Source organism: Sminthopsis crassicaudata, chromosome 5 (assembly GCF_048593235.1).
Source record: "Sminthopsis crassicaudata isolate SCR6 chromosome 5, ASM4859323v1, whole genome shotgun sequence".
In the NCBI taxonomy this organism is placed as follows: domain Eukaryota; kingdom Metazoa; phylum Chordata; class Mammalia; order Dasyuromorphia; family Dasyuridae; genus Sminthopsis; species Sminthopsis crassicaudata.
In genome coordinates this window covers 278204248-278219886 of record NC_133621.1, presented here as the reverse complement: position 1 = coordinate 278219886, position 15639 = coordinate 278204248, and the positions used below count along the sequence as shown (strand labels likewise).

The 15639-nt window shown below is 35.6% G+C and overlaps 2 long non-coding RNA genes across 2 annotated transcripts in view; both read left to right on the top strand.

Moving 5' to 3' along the window:
• Positions 1–15639, top strand: part of LOC141544714 (uncharacterized) — a 279038-nt gene that overhangs the window by 117284 nt on the left and 146115 nt on the right. The window lies entirely within an intron of this gene.
• On the top strand, positions 10599–14151 carry LOC141544154 (uncharacterized). Its single transcript, XR_012482548.1, has 3 exons — positions 10599–10689; positions 10896–11007; positions 14074–14151. It is a non-coding gene; the product is annotated as an uncharacterized LOC141544154 (long non-coding RNA).

The window sequence follows — 15639 nt, the reverse complement described above, 5'->3', positions numbered from 1 at the left end:
TAGGTGGGAGGCTGCAACATGATATAAGGGAAAAGCTAATTAATAGTCTAGTTTTGTGGGATCATACATGGTGTTATAAATAGAAATTTAAAAAATTAGAAAAGTAAGTTGGACCAAGAATCCCAGATTAAGTTTATATTTTATCCTATGGAAAATCAGAAGAATTATTGAAATATTTGAGGAAAAGAGTAATAACATCAGATTTACGCATTAGCAAGATTGTGTTGGCAGCTGTGACTGTTTAAGAGGTTGGAGGCTGGAAGGAAAAAAAAAAGGAGACTGATGAGGACCTGAACTTGAGAGACAGAAATATAAGTGAAGTAGGAGGCATAGGTACAAGGGAGATTGGGAAGAATGCATTGACTGCTCTTGAAAACTGAGCAGATATGGAAGGTGAGGGAAAAGGGAAAACTCCTTTAGAAAGTGAGAGAAAGGAGAGATGATGAAGACTTGAACTTGAGAGATAACTATCAAAGGAAATGGGAGAAAGGATGAATCAAGGAAGGCGTCCACCCAGATAGGCAGCAGAATTTTGGATGAGGGGCAAAATTGGGAGTCAGATAATGAATTCTGGTTTGGAGGTATTGAGTTTGAAAAAATTCTGGAGTCATTCAGGTGGAGATATCAAAGAGATAGTTGATTTTCATTCGCTTTCTTTCTTTGTCTATCTGCTCTGTCATTCTCTTTCTTTGTCTCTCTGTATTTGTCTGTCAGTTGGTCTTTCTGTCTCTATCTCTCTTTTTATCTCTCCCTGTCCCCAAGATGGAAAGGTAAGAAAGGGGATACACACATATGTATATATGTGTGGATATATCTGTGTATGCATATATTTCTATCAATCAGTCAATCTATCCATCCACCCATTTACCCAATCATCTATCCATCCATCCATCCATGTATGTATATATGTATCTATCTGTCTATCTTTCCATGGCATAGAGGAAGGGCATTGGACAGAGAATCAGAAAGACTTAGGATCATATACTTGCTAGTTGTGTTACCTTTCATGAGTAAAAACAAAAAAAAATTTCCTTTTTTGTAAAGTTGGTTTCTAATCCTTATTGCTTTCCCCTTCGAAATCATCTTCTCATACTCTGTTTAACTATTCATACATCTATATATCTAGTTATTTACATGTTGCCTTCCCTATTAGAATGCACTTCTCTGAGAGCAGGGGCTTCCCTCATCGCATTTGTTTGTATTCCCAGAATTTAATACAGTGCCTGTCACATATTTGAGGACTTGTTAAATGCTTGTTGACTTGAATATAGAATGAATTACGGTTTGGAGGATTTTTTTAGATAAGATTTTTAAAGTGGATGAGAGAATTTTAACAAAACCATGATACTATTAGGGAAATGAGAGGAGATATTAGCAAATCAAGGATTCACAGAGGTGAAAGAGGATTTAGCACCATCTAGTCCAACTCCTTCCTAAAAAGAATACCCTAGCAGTAATATGAACAATTAGATGGATAGAGCACAGTAGATAGAGCACTGGGTTTGAAATCAGGAAGTCTCATTTTCAGGAGTTCAAATCCAACCTCAGACACTTCCTAGCTATTTGCCTAGGGCAAATCACACTATCAGGTTTGCCTCAGTTTTCTCATCTATAAAAATGAGCTGGAGGAGGAAATTGCAAACCCAGTCTAGGATCTTTGCCAAGAAAACCTCAAAAAAGGGGTCATGAAGAATTGGAACACAAATGAAAAATAACAACAGAGTTAGCATAGTGTAACGTATACAACGTTTGGGATTTCTAACCTGCCTGAGATATTTATGGTTGTGTGATCTTGTGCAAATTACTTGATGTCTCTGAGTCTCCATTTCCTCCCTTGTAATACAAGAGGGCGGCATCCAGTCCCTAACCTCCCCTCAAGCCCTAAATTTATGATATCAAACAAAGGTCAGTCACTTTTTGCTTGGAGCTCTCTAGTTCTATCAGCTGAAAGAATTGTAAAGCTGAGTGAGTAGGGACAAATGGTCCAAAAAATGATGAAAGTCAGGTAGAGTAACCAGAGTTGGGGGAGAAATAATTCATTCAATTGTGCATCTCTAAGTTTGAGATGACATTGAGGCAGGCAAGTGGGAAATTCCTATGAATAGTTGGAGATCTGGTACCTGGTCTCAGGGGAAAGCTTAAAGCTTAGAAATCATCTACTTGAGGATAAGAGTTGAAGAGGAAATTATAAATAATGACTGGTTTTAATATCCTGGAAAGTGAGGAAGAAGTCTCTTTAATTCTCATTCATACTACTTAGACCCTAGCTTTCTATTATTGAGATCTATGACTGAATTCAATTTTTTCATTAAGTCTTTCATGGTCGTTTGTGTGCCTCCTCATGCATCAAGAGATATTGAGCTGTATTTCTTAATGCCATTAACTACTGTTTTGGAAATAATTCTTCAAAGGCATCATTTTATCCCAAGATTTAGCATACCTTTTATCTCCCTCTCCTAAGCATATATTTTGTACATCAGCTTCCAAAATCCCATTTGCAGATTTTGTCTTTGCGGTGGGAAGAAATCCAGCCAGGACCTGCCGTTGCATGTTTCTGTCTGCCAGCCCTGTGGAGTGAGTGGCAAACCAAGCAGCAGTAGCATTATTAAGACTCACAAACCAGAGAATATCTCATGTGTAATACTCAGAAAAAAAAGCTGAGGGTGCTAAATATCTTTAACACCTTTTCTGACATTTTCTTTTCTTTTTAAAAATCTCCACAACATTTTAAAGCTTTAGAATACTGTCAGAAGCATATGGTTTTCTTGCAAAAGCATATGCTGACCAAGTAGAATATTGCTGGGTGGGAATATATGGCCACATTGTGTCTAAAGTCCTTTAACATCTTTGATGGATTGATATCTATATTTCTTTTTCTATTTCCTTAAGGTTCTATTTTATCTATGATTTTTATCACACTGTTTCCTTCTCCTTTTGTTCTTTTTTGTCTTGAAGAATTGGTTGTCCTTCACCGAACTATCTTGGTACCATCTTTAAATTTGGGGAGATAACTTTGATTAAATTTTTTTTTCTAATTGTCCATATGCTGATGATGGCTTTTTTCTTTTATTTCCTACTTTCTCACACAACTGCAAGCAGCTTTATTCTACATTTTATCTGAAGCTTGATCACTTATTTTTCAGAAATGAGAATAAATATTTCATTAAGGTCATAGGATCATGGACTTAGAGCTGGAAAGAATCCCAGATGTCATCTAATCCAACCTCTTTGTTTTACAAAAGAGGAAACTGAGACCCAAAGCTTGCTAAATGACAAGTAGTATATATGAGGTGGGACATATACCTAGGTTATCAATTAGCATTCTTTTTATTCCTCTTATTATTTTGTACTTTTTTGCCAATTTTTTTTCTTTTTATGAGAGAAATGGTCAAGAAAAAAAATCTTTCAATTTTTCCTCATGGTTCATTCCATTTTTTCTTTTTAATTCTAAAGCATTTCTTGATATTCAGTCATGTCTGAGTCTTTGTGACCCATTTGACGTTTTCTTGGCTAAGACACTGAAGCAGCTTTTTATTTCCTTCTCCAGTTCATTTGATAGATAAGGAAACTGAGGCAAACATGATGAAATGCTTATCCAGGGTCACACAGGTAATATCTGAGGCTAGATTTGAATTTAAATCTTTCTGACTCCAGACATGACACTGTTTCTACTGTATCACCTAGTTACCCTTTAAAGCATCTACAACATGTTAATAGATTAATCTCATGCACTCAAGGGATGTATGGGATGTTATAAGATCCGACAAACATAAATTTAAATTTAGAATGGAAATTAGAAGTCATTTTTTTCAACACCCTCATTTTAAAGATGAAGAAACAAACCAATAGAATTTGTGTCTTGCCCAGGGTTATTCTTGTGAGGGTGGGGTTCCACTCTAATCCTCATTAATGTAATTTCATTGTAATTAAATGTAGAGGTAGTTACACCAGGATGAAGCTTTGAATGTGTGAACAAAATGTTTTATACCCTGTGATCTCTTTATGAGATGTGAATGCTCTTTAATTATGTGAAGATGGTAACATTAGGATTAGCTAACTAAACAAGGTAACCACAACTCTAGAGGTTTTAAGCAGAAAAGGAATATTTGAGTTGAATTTTGTTTGGAATCAAAGTGGTAGAAAATATCTTGGCTTACTAGAATTTTGAGGGAGCAAACAGGAGATCAACACATCAAACCAGGAGCAGAGAAAGTCATAGCAATAACAAGCACAACAGATAGAAAAACATATACATAAGAGAGGAAGAGTTTCTTATACCAGGGAGAAATTTTGACTATGAACTTAAGAAAAGTTTTCCTGTTATCAGAAAATATGATCATATCCTTTGACCATCGTATTTATAGTGAGAAAACATTGTCCCATGGACCTTTGTGTACTTGTAGGATTACATACTCCCAGCATTTGGGCTGATACTTTGTATGTCCTTTGCTAAAAAACTAAATGACATCTTCTGGTTGACAGAAGATTGGTAGAGCTCATTTTCTTAATATAATTTATAATATTATAATACTACTATACTAATGGGAGCTCATGAGAAAACATATTAGAAATTATTTCTCTAAGAGTAATTCCTAGAATCTCGAGTACCTGTAGACAGCAGTTCTTTGCAGGCTCTTATTTGACAATGAAAGTAAGAAATGGGAAAGTGAGCTCACATGGGGTGCTACTGGCCATTCATTTACCAAGTCAAGATAATGAACAGGTCCTCTAGTCATTTAACATTTAACATAAACAATTGACATTCATGAATCTTTTTCAGTACATGTTAATTGTGTTACTTCTGCAGGCTCTCCTGATTAGCCTCTCCCTCCAAGTGACTTCTCCCTAGAGACATGATGTTCAGAAGGCCAGAACTACAATCTTATCATAGAAAATATTTTACATTATACAATAATAATAAGACTCAAATCCCACCAACTCCAAGAGCAGGGCCATTTTGTGACTACAGGTTTCCAACACAACTGAGAAATGGTAAAAGGAGAAAAGATTACTTTATATTCCTTTGGTGATCTTATCTATTCCCATGGATTTAATCTTTATAGAAGTGACAATTTATATGCATATTCAATCACAATCTGTCTCTTTAATCCAGTGCCACACTGCCAAATGCCTACTGGCTGGATATTCTCTTTAAAAGTAGATTTCATTTTATCTATTGGATATACCACCATTATTTTAGTCACCTATGTTTACAATCTTAGAATTACCCTTAGTAGAGTATAAATTCCTTGAGAGTAGAGACTATTTGATTTTTTGTCTCTGTTTTACCATTTTGCACACAGCAGACATTTTTGTTGAATGTGTGGTATAGTGGATGGATTTGGAGTAGGAAATGGCTATTTAATCTCTCTGAATCTGTTTCCTTCTGTGTAAAATGCTAAGACTAGAGGTGGGTGGTGGGTATTGGATTAAATGACATATTAATGTGACTTACTCTCTTCCCCTATCAGGAAGAAGCCCAAATGGCTATTATCAGATTCCTAGGCTATTCAGTTTGAATAGAGTGATTGTGAGGATGGAACTTTTTCTGTATCTTTAAACCTTTGAGATGCTAAGTAACTTATATTTAGATAGGTCTGGGATCTGGTTGGCCAGGTGCATTCCATCTGACTCTCTGACCTTCACTCTTGAGTTTCAGCCTTTAAGCCCAGGAAACCCCCAAGGCTCTATTTCCCATATAAAAGATCTAGTTATGATGAAAATCTTTGCTAAGTTCTTTTCAGGACTAAATCTACTATGAGGGGTCACTCTCTCTCTAATGCCTTTTCTTTGTTAGTTGGCCAAACTTCTATGAATCTGACCTGCCATTCAATGGCTTACTCCCAGCTCATGGAATATTTTATTTCTTCTGGTTAATTGTGAGTTCCTCTGGGGAGCTTGCCTTTTCCTTGCTAATTATGTGTTTTCCCAATTCTATTCCATATTTATTACTGCTGGTGCCTATTATATCTTTTCATTTTGTTTGGAACCTATTCCCCTAAATAAATCTACTTTTGCCAAGAGAATGGCCACTGTGAATTTGTCATGTGTTTATTTATAACTAGGAATTGCTACTCCAGCTTCATCATTCTTCTAGCAGCAAGTCCATGGTCTTTTCCCAACCACAATCTTCTTTTCATCTGATCATCATTTGTCAGATGGTGTCAATTTTAACTTCTACAACATCTCTTCCTCTTCAATTCTTGTCAAATTCTCTCCACTCATGACTTTTTGGTCAAAATATTCCAATAGCCTCTTAATTGGTTTTCTTGCTTCCAGTATTCTCTCTCTAATCTATTTCCCACACAACTGCTGAAAGATTTATCATTTCTCTATGTAAAGCCTTCCTTGCCTTCTTTATCACTTAGAAGATAAAATATGTACTCCTTGACATGGTCTCTAAGTCCTTCCAACTTATGTTTCCAGGCTTCATTCATATCATCCTCTTTATACACTCTCTGTTTCAACTAGACTAAATGTCTAGAGACTTCTCAAAATCAACATGTCATCTTCTGACTTTGTATATTTACCCAGATTTAATACCATGCCTGGAATTATATCCATATCATCTCTGCCCTTTTGTTCCTTTGCCTTTCAGCTCTAATAGTACTTTGTCCATGAAGCCTTTCCCAATCCTCCAAACCATCTGTTTTCTCTCTTTTCTCAAATTACTTAATTTTATATTAAAAAATCTGTGATCATGTTATATTTTTGTTGCTTTCTCCTTTCTACCCAAAGCAAGTAAACTCTCCGAATAGAGGTTATTATGTATTATTAAATCTTTGCAGCTCCAGAATATAGAGTGATTTGCTTATTGTATGTGCTTGATAATATTCGTTCAATGATCATTTAATCGATATTTCTAGCATTGTGCTAGATACTGGGGATTCAGAGATAAAAATGGAAATATTCCCTGCTCTCAAGGAGGTTACATTTATGAAGGAAGATAACATGTACACATATGACTATATATAAATATATAGTGGTATCTTGGTACTACTCTTAAAATCTTCTCTTCACTGCTATGTGACTTTAGGCAAGTCAATCTTTTTAAGTGTCAGTGTTTCATCTGTAAAACGAGGGGATTGTTCCTTCAAGTTCTAATTATATGAGCTTATGAAAGAGTTAAAATGGTAACATGGACTCTTGATCCTCCCTGCAGATTCCCAGGCTTCTCCAGTTCCATTAATAAAGTATATTCCTTTCCCTTTCCTATTCAGAAACTAGATTACTTGCTCCAAAAAAAGGTAAAGTTATGAATATCTAGGAAATTTCATCTGGCTATAAATATTAATGGAATTAAATTATTTTTTGTAGGCTGAGGCTCTCCATTTAAAATAAGTATTTTTATGGTATACAGAAAATATTGTAATAATTAGAGCCATCTCCAATTGGATGGGTAGTGTGCTCTTCTCCCACTTCCCTCTCACTAGAGTGATGTAGTAGGTAATATATTTGATCTGGAGTTAGAAAAACTTAGTTTTAAACCTAATATTGCTTTATTTGATCCTTACAGCAACCCTGAGAGGTAGGTTATTATTATTTCTATTTCACAGAGATGAAAACTGAGGCTAAGAAAGGTCAAATAAATTGTTTACAGACACATAGCTAGTGAATGTCTGAGGTTAGATTTGAACTCAGATAGGCTTGGATTTTGAACCCTGTGCCATTTTGCTGCCTGCTTGATTCCTTGTCCTATGTGACCCTTAGAAATATGGTATGTAAGCTCTACTTTTTCCTTTTGGAAAATCCAAAAATATTATCTCTACCTCTACCGTTTAAAGAAAATTGTCACCCTTTGCTCTCATACTTTCAGAGTTTTATGAAGAAATAGAACAATAAAAGTAGATTTGGCCTTCCATTCAGGCTCAAGGATTGAATTAGTTATATAATGCAATTTAAAAAGTTCACAATGACAGCTTCTCTCAGAGAAAGCTCTGTTAACTCTTTCAGGACACTGAAGTTCATTTTTCAATGATTCCTTTTATTCATGCATTCATTATTCAACACAGATGTGTGAGAATTTATTACAGGCCACATACAATGTATTTGAAAATATCAAAAGTTGAGAAAGTCAATAAAACTTCTTTGATTCACCAATACAAATTTGAAGGTAAAAACCATTATCTCTTGTAAAATGCAATCTATCTTATAAATTTAAAATAAATAGTTTTAAGTATTGCCAATGAATACATTTCTTCATCTTCTATTAGTAAAATATTGGGTAGTGCTAAAATCATCCATCCAGGGTTAAAACCAATTGACAATCACGATTTATTTTTAAGTGATATTTTGCATATGAGATCATAAATATTTTAGATATCACATTATTATTATGCAATCATTTTTATTTCTGTCCAACTATTTGTGATTCCATTTAGGGTTTTCTTGGCAAAGATATTGAAATGGTTTATAATTTCTTTCTGCACCTCATTTTTCAGATGAGGAAACTGAGGAAAACAGGATTAAGTGATTAACTAGTCAGTGTCTGAGGTTAGCTTTAAATTCATGTTTTTCTGACTCTAGCATTTTATTCACTGATATTAAATGAGTGATTATTCACTGATTTAATTTTTAAATTAAATAAAATATATTTAAGGAAATAATTTACAAAAATCTATATCATTAGTACTTAATACAGTGCCCAGAACATGGGAAGCATCAACAGATACACATTTCTCTGTCTTGAGAAAATAAGCAATGGGGAATATTTTGATTTGTATGGGCCATTGAAGGGGAGGCCACAGATGGAGAGTCACTCTAGAAGCCAGGAAAACCTGGGTTCATACCCTGCTTGTGGCTTGCAAGCTGTTTGACATTGGATAGTTCACTTGATATTTCTCAGTACTCAGTCTGGATAACTCTCTTAGGACAATAAATTTCAGAGAAGATGGGATTTTCATTCCTTCCTTGGTAGAGGTAAAAACATTATGCTTCAATTCATAGTTCTCTCTCTAGATGTGGATGGCATTTTCCATCCCAAGTCTATTGGAACTGTCTTGGATCACCACTGATGGGTTTCTTTATAGAGAATCATAAAATTATATATATAGGAGTATATATATATAGGAGTCATTCAGCCTTTGCTTGAAGATTCCAGGCAAAGATAATATGTTACCTCTCAAGTAAAGACTTTTAAATGATTTTAAATGTTTTCTCTTTTATTAAGCCTAAATTTCCCTCTTTACAATATCTAACAGTTACTCTTTCTTTTGATCCTTGCACACAAACAGCACCTATCTGATCTTTTGTCTTATTCCAGTCCTTCAAATATTTGGAGATGGATAACATGTTTTTCCTCTTCTCTTCACCTACTTCCTTCATTTCCTTTTTATAAAGCAATCCCAATGACCTTTACCATCTCTGAAGTCTTCATCTGGGACATTCTATACAACTACATTCTTCCTAAATTATCAGAACAGATTACTCAATCTGTTGTCTGACCAGGGAAGGGCACAGTGAAACTGTCTCCTCCTTATGCCTGATTTCTATACCTCCCTCAAACATTGTATTCATGTTTTTGGCTACTACATGACAATATTCTTCTCAGGGGCAGGTAGGTGTTTCAGTAAAATATGAGTCTGGAGACAAGAAGACTCATCTTCCTAAGAGGATACTTTGTTGTTATTGTTTGTCCTTTGTTCTCCAAGAGGATCATGGCATCAGGGAGTGACACCACGATTTGAAAATGAATTGAATTTAAGTAAGGGAGGTCTGTGCAAAGTCACCAGCCTCAGTTTCTCTCCAGGATTGTCTGAGTCCAGTGGCAAGATACACATCAGGATGACTAGAGACTGCCACAGAATGTAGTAGGAGACCTTAGCCTTTTAAAGTCTTTCCCAAGTCTCAATTTGTCTGAGGCAACATGCATTCAGTGATTAAGGCTAGGTAAGAAATATTTCCCCTTTTTAAGTTAAAATCTTGCTTTGGACACTTACGAGCTATGTGACTCTAGGTAAGTCACTTAATGCTGTTTGCCTCATCTATTTCCTCATTTGTAAAATGAGCTGGAGATGGAAATAGCAAACCACTCCATTATCTTTGCTAAGAAAACTCCAAATGGAATAACTAAGAGTTAGACATGATTTAATAACAATGACAACAATATTCTCTCCATCTAACATGGTGCCCAGGTTCACTATTCTTACCTTGTACATGTAAAATTAATTTTTTTGTGTTCAAGTGCAAGAGTTTACATTATTTCTGGCAATAGAGATGCATAAGTATCACAGTATTTAGAACAGACAGAGTGAAGGGAATATGAGCTCAACTCCTACCTCAGCCCTTACTAGATTTTTGATTGAGTATGGGTAACATCTCCCTGTTTCAGGTTCTTCATCTGTAAAATGAAAGGCTTGGAGTCAATGCCCTCCATAGTTCCTTGTGGTTTTAAATTTATGAGGATTTAATCCACTCACATTTTATCTTATTAGATTCAACCTAATATTCTACCTGACAAGAGATTTTCAGATTCTGTCTACTCATTCATTAGGTCATCTGCAAATTTGATAATGATGTCTTCATATCCTCTCCTTGGTTCAACAAAAGAAAAAAGAAAGAGGTGGTTCAGCCATTTGGAAATGTTTGACTTCTTCAAAGGAAGACTTGTTTTTTGGCCTATACTTTCATCCATCTAATTGGACATTCTGTTCCCTTATCCAGTGGGGAAGAGAAGATATGCACCAGCAGGTATGGATGCAAATCATAAACGAAAAAAATATACTCAGCGTGCCAAAGTGGAGGCTATATGTGCCTGGTGTGACCATTGTCATGAGGCTGATTTTCTTGTATTCTGTATGGAAATCAGCCTCATTAGGACTCCACCTGGTATGAAAATAAGGTATTTTCCAAGATGCTAATGAGAAAAAATTTTCTTTTCTCCTTTCCCCAAGCAGAATGAAGATTAAAAGTTGGCATTTTTCATAGCAAGCCTTGAATTTTACTTTAAACAAATGACAAAATACAAATGGTGTTCCAGTTTACATTCTGAAGTATGTTAAGCCATCGGTAAGAATTTATTAAGCACCTACTATGTGCTGTATTTATTAGTCATTGAGGATATGAATACAAAAAGAAGACATCTTTAAGGCTCTTCCATTTTAATGAGGCAGGCAAGAGTATCTACATACACAGAATAAAGAGAATAAATCCAATGTAGTTAAAGAAAAGTAGTTTGAAGGGGAAGCCACTAGCAATTGATGGGGTATTAGAAAGGCTTCATTTAGAAGCTAAAATTTGATCTCCATTTTGACTAAGTGATTAAAGAGTTTGTATTTATTCATTTTTCTCTATGTGAATGCATCCTCTAAATGGCCATAAGGAAGGCTGTATATGTGAGAGGCAATAAAAATCCAATGAATGTTCTTGAAGAGTAACAAGGGTAGCAAGGCATTAGGTTAGGAAAAAGATTTAGTGGCTGAAAAATTATATATGGAGTGACTCTACTTTGCATCTACTTCCCTCTTGGGATAAGTTCATCACTTCTGATTTGTCACCATCTTCTTAATTCAAGCCTTTGATGATACTACCTGCCTCAGCCTTCTCTTCCCTCTGATTGGAAAGCTGGAGGTCAGAGTACCAAACTTCTCCCAATGCTTTCCTTTATAGTGGGCAGAAAACAGATTCCTAGCTCACTCTATTTTGCATTTGTTGTCCTTTCTGGCTTCAGTTCCAAGGAATAAGATGCCCCTGGGGCCAGGTACTCCATGGTATCCCCTTTCTTCTTCCCTTTTTCCTCCTAATTCCTGACTCTTTTTTTGTGTGTGTGTGTGTGTTGTCTTTTCCTTAAATTGTAAGCTTCTTGAAGGCAGAAACTGTCTTTCTCTTTATTAATTGTATCCAAAACGTTCAGCACTATATCTGTCATGTAGTTCATTCTGACTATGACCTCATTTAGGGTATTCTTAACACAGATACTGGAATAGTTTACTATTTCCTTCTTCAGCTCATTTTACAGATGAGGAAACTGAAGCAAACAGGATGAAGTGACTTGCTCAGGGTCACATAGTAAGTGTCAGAGACCTGATCTGAAATCAGGAAGAGGAGTCTCCTGATTTAAAGCCCCATGCTGTATTCACCATACCATCTAGCTGCCCTAAACATTTAATATTTATTGAACTGGAGTGAAGGAAAAGGCAGGATACTGAAGCACTTGGCATCCTAGATAACTGTCTTGGGCCTTCTTCAAAAGGACAGTTGGAGTGTTTGTATGAGAAAGGAGAGCAAGTGGTTTTTATAGCTGGCTATGAGGGCGATGCTGGGAGAATGGGATTTGGTTATTCATTCTTGGCTTGAGAGCTTATTATAAGTATATTCCTACTGTCTGCTAAGATCTCAGAAGACTATCTAGAGACGTGTCAATCTCGTTCAAGAAGATTTTAAATGTAAAATAAAGGAAATAAGAAAGCTATTGAGAGAAATCTCTCCATCTGGTTTTCTAGCACTTAGCAGGATATCTTCAAGGTGGGCACTAAATAAATATTTATTGATTAATCAGTAAAACTGAATATTCTAGAGGATCATAGAAATGAAATAGACCAACAGTGCTTTAACAAGTGCTTTTGTAATCCCCAGAAGAAAAATAACTGGAAAAAGTGTTAAGAATAACACTTTAAACTCATTTTTATAGATTGGTGCATTTCTTTTGAGTTAAAAATTACTTTGAGATTTTGCCACAAGATTTAATATTAATATGACAAAGACCTCACAAATATTTTTTGAATTCAGATCTATGGTTAGGTTAGTGAAATTAAGAGATTTATTCTAGAATGCTGGAATTTAGAAGTTGGCTCTTGGCTCTTAGATTGAGTCAATGGATTGAACAATTGAGTTTAGCAGCCTAAATTTAGACATGTAACTAGAGTGGGGTAATAGGAGATTTGTTCTAGAATATCAGAATTTAGAAGTTATTCTATGAGTACTTTAACTGATTTGGTCAATAGACCAAACAAATTTTGCATCTAACTAATGACAATAATATTCTTCACTAACTGCAATACAGCTGAGTACCTCCTTGAGCTCCCTTTCTCCTACCTCAATTTCTCTGGGGGCAGCCTTAAGTAGTTTTAGAATTTGTCTTTCTCACTAGTCTGCTATCTGGAATCAGTGTCTCCTGACATAGGAACTTAGTTCCAAGGTCCCAAGTCTCTCCCCCCCCCCATTCTTCTCTTTCCTTCTTCCCAATAATTGAATATGTCTTTGTCCCAGGAGCCTTTTGCAGTGCTTTCCTTGGTTAATGATTGCTTGTTAAGGCACTGCTCAGCCTTGGCAGGATGGGGATTATGACTAGAATAGAACAATAAAAGCTCTACCTTGTTCAGAGGAGTGACGTCGGCCTTTCTGAATGTCAGGAGTCTCAGAGCCTACAATTAAGGGAAGCTGACATTAAAATGCCAAGGACAACAAAAAGTGGCTTTGAAAACTATGTCAGGGATAAGAGGAAGAGCAAATAAGGGTAAAGATGGTTGTTGACATAGAAGTACTAGTTTGCCTTATTTCACCTTGAAAACCTTATCAAAACAGGATGGTTTAAATGCAGTTATTTAGGACTAGTGTTGGGTGGAAATGGGTTTGAGTGACAAGTCATGAGCAGTAAGAAAAAAGATAGGGAAGTGAAACATTCTTACTGATGTCATTGGGGCGTGCTAGAAAGAATATTGGACCTAGAGGAGTAGTAGTAGTAATTAATGATAACTGACATGGCAACATCCACACACATATATGTACACCAGTGTGTGCATACATGTATATATAGGGATAGCATAGCATTTATCATGATTATTATACTTAGTTGGATATGTATAGGTTATAAAATATATTTATGTATATATGTATACATACACACATATGGGTACATACACAAATATATTGGAGTACCATATGTGAATTATCATGATTATTACATTTAGCTATATATTGCATATATAATTTACAAACATATATGTCTGTGTCTGTATACAGATATACATATGTATATGCATATATACATGTTTCAAAAGTACTTTGCATATTCTATCTTGCCTGATCTTACAGACACTCTCAGAAGTAACCGCTATTATTATTTCCATTTTATAGATGAGCAAACTGGAGAGTTTAAATGATTTGGCCAAGGACACACCCATATCTCCCTGACCAGCACTCTATCCACCATACCACTTGAATATCCTTAAAGAGTTGAATGTGAGTGTCATCTCTGCTATTTACTAGTTCTGAGACCTTGAACAAATTACTTTACTGGGACTCTGCTTAGTTATCTGTCAAATAAAGGATTCGGACTGGAGAAACTCAGAGTTACTTTGCAGATATAAAAATCTCTGAGGCTATAATGGGATTAAATTTCATAGTGATAAATGTAAAAATTCCTAACTAGGGTTCAATTCATTAAACATTTGTTAATAAGTGCCTATTCTGTGCCAGGAACTGTGTTAGCAGTGGAAGTAAAAAAGAGTCCAAAGAATCCCCTCAAGAAGCTTATAATCTAATGGTTTTGAAAAATATCAGTTCCATAAGTACAAGATAGAAGAAACATAACTCAGGTAATTTGCATGCAAAAGATTTGATTTCATTAATGAAGGTCAAACTTACCATGATTAAACAGTGTTTAATTTAATTTAATTTTATTTAATCAGAAAGTCCGATGTGATATTAGCCTGCCATAAAAGTATCCATGGTGAGAGAGCCAATAATAGGTCCACCTAGTATTCCATTCCCATCAGTCTACCCTATAGGTTCTAAATAAATGTTTTTTGACTCAACTCATCTTGATTCTAGCAATCCACAAGTCTATTATTTGAGTGATAACAGCTCACATTTATATATTGTTATAAAGTCTGGACAGCTCTTTGAAACAATTGACATGTAGCTTAGTAGTATCATTCCCATTTTTAGATGGAGAAATTGTTGCTCCGAGAGGCTGCCTTCCCCATAGCTAGGAAAGAATTAAATCTTATTCTTGTCTTCAGCATTTTCTCCAATCCACAAAGCTATAAAAGTTTCTTCCAGGTGAAAAGTCTAATGATAATAAAGTATTTTTATTCTACTCAGGGAAGAGAATTTTTTTCCTACCATTTCTCCAGTTACTCAAGGGAGCCTTTTTGCAATAATGCTGTGCTTAGGATAAAGGGACCTGTCCTAAAACCCTCTCTTTCATACAGAGATGGGAAATTATTCCACCAATAAGCAATGTCTCCTGGTTGGCTAGGAAAGGCAGCTTTAGAACATACTGTCTTCTCTTCTTGTCCTCCCTAAAGTACAGCCATAATTAAGAATTATTTTGTGCCTAGAGCAGAAAGCTCATTTCAGGTGTCTTTTTTTCTATAATGCTGAACAGACATGGATACCAGATGCTGAAGAGAATGGACACTTTTGGGAAGATAGAGAGGGCCAGGTGGGGTGGATGAGGAACCATGCTCTAGGATAGTGTTGTTGGCACCCTGATGCAAAGTGCTGATTGCATCGCCCTAGTTATGCTCTGCCTTAAATCCTAGAGATTTTTGGAATCCCTGGTTTCTTCCAACATTTAGCACCAGTACTACCTTTCCTGATCTCCTGTCCTTCAAAGCTTGGTTACCTTATGTCTGTTTTGTATGAGTCTTGAACACACCTATATATTTGTACATGTTATTGAATCCTTTAAATGTA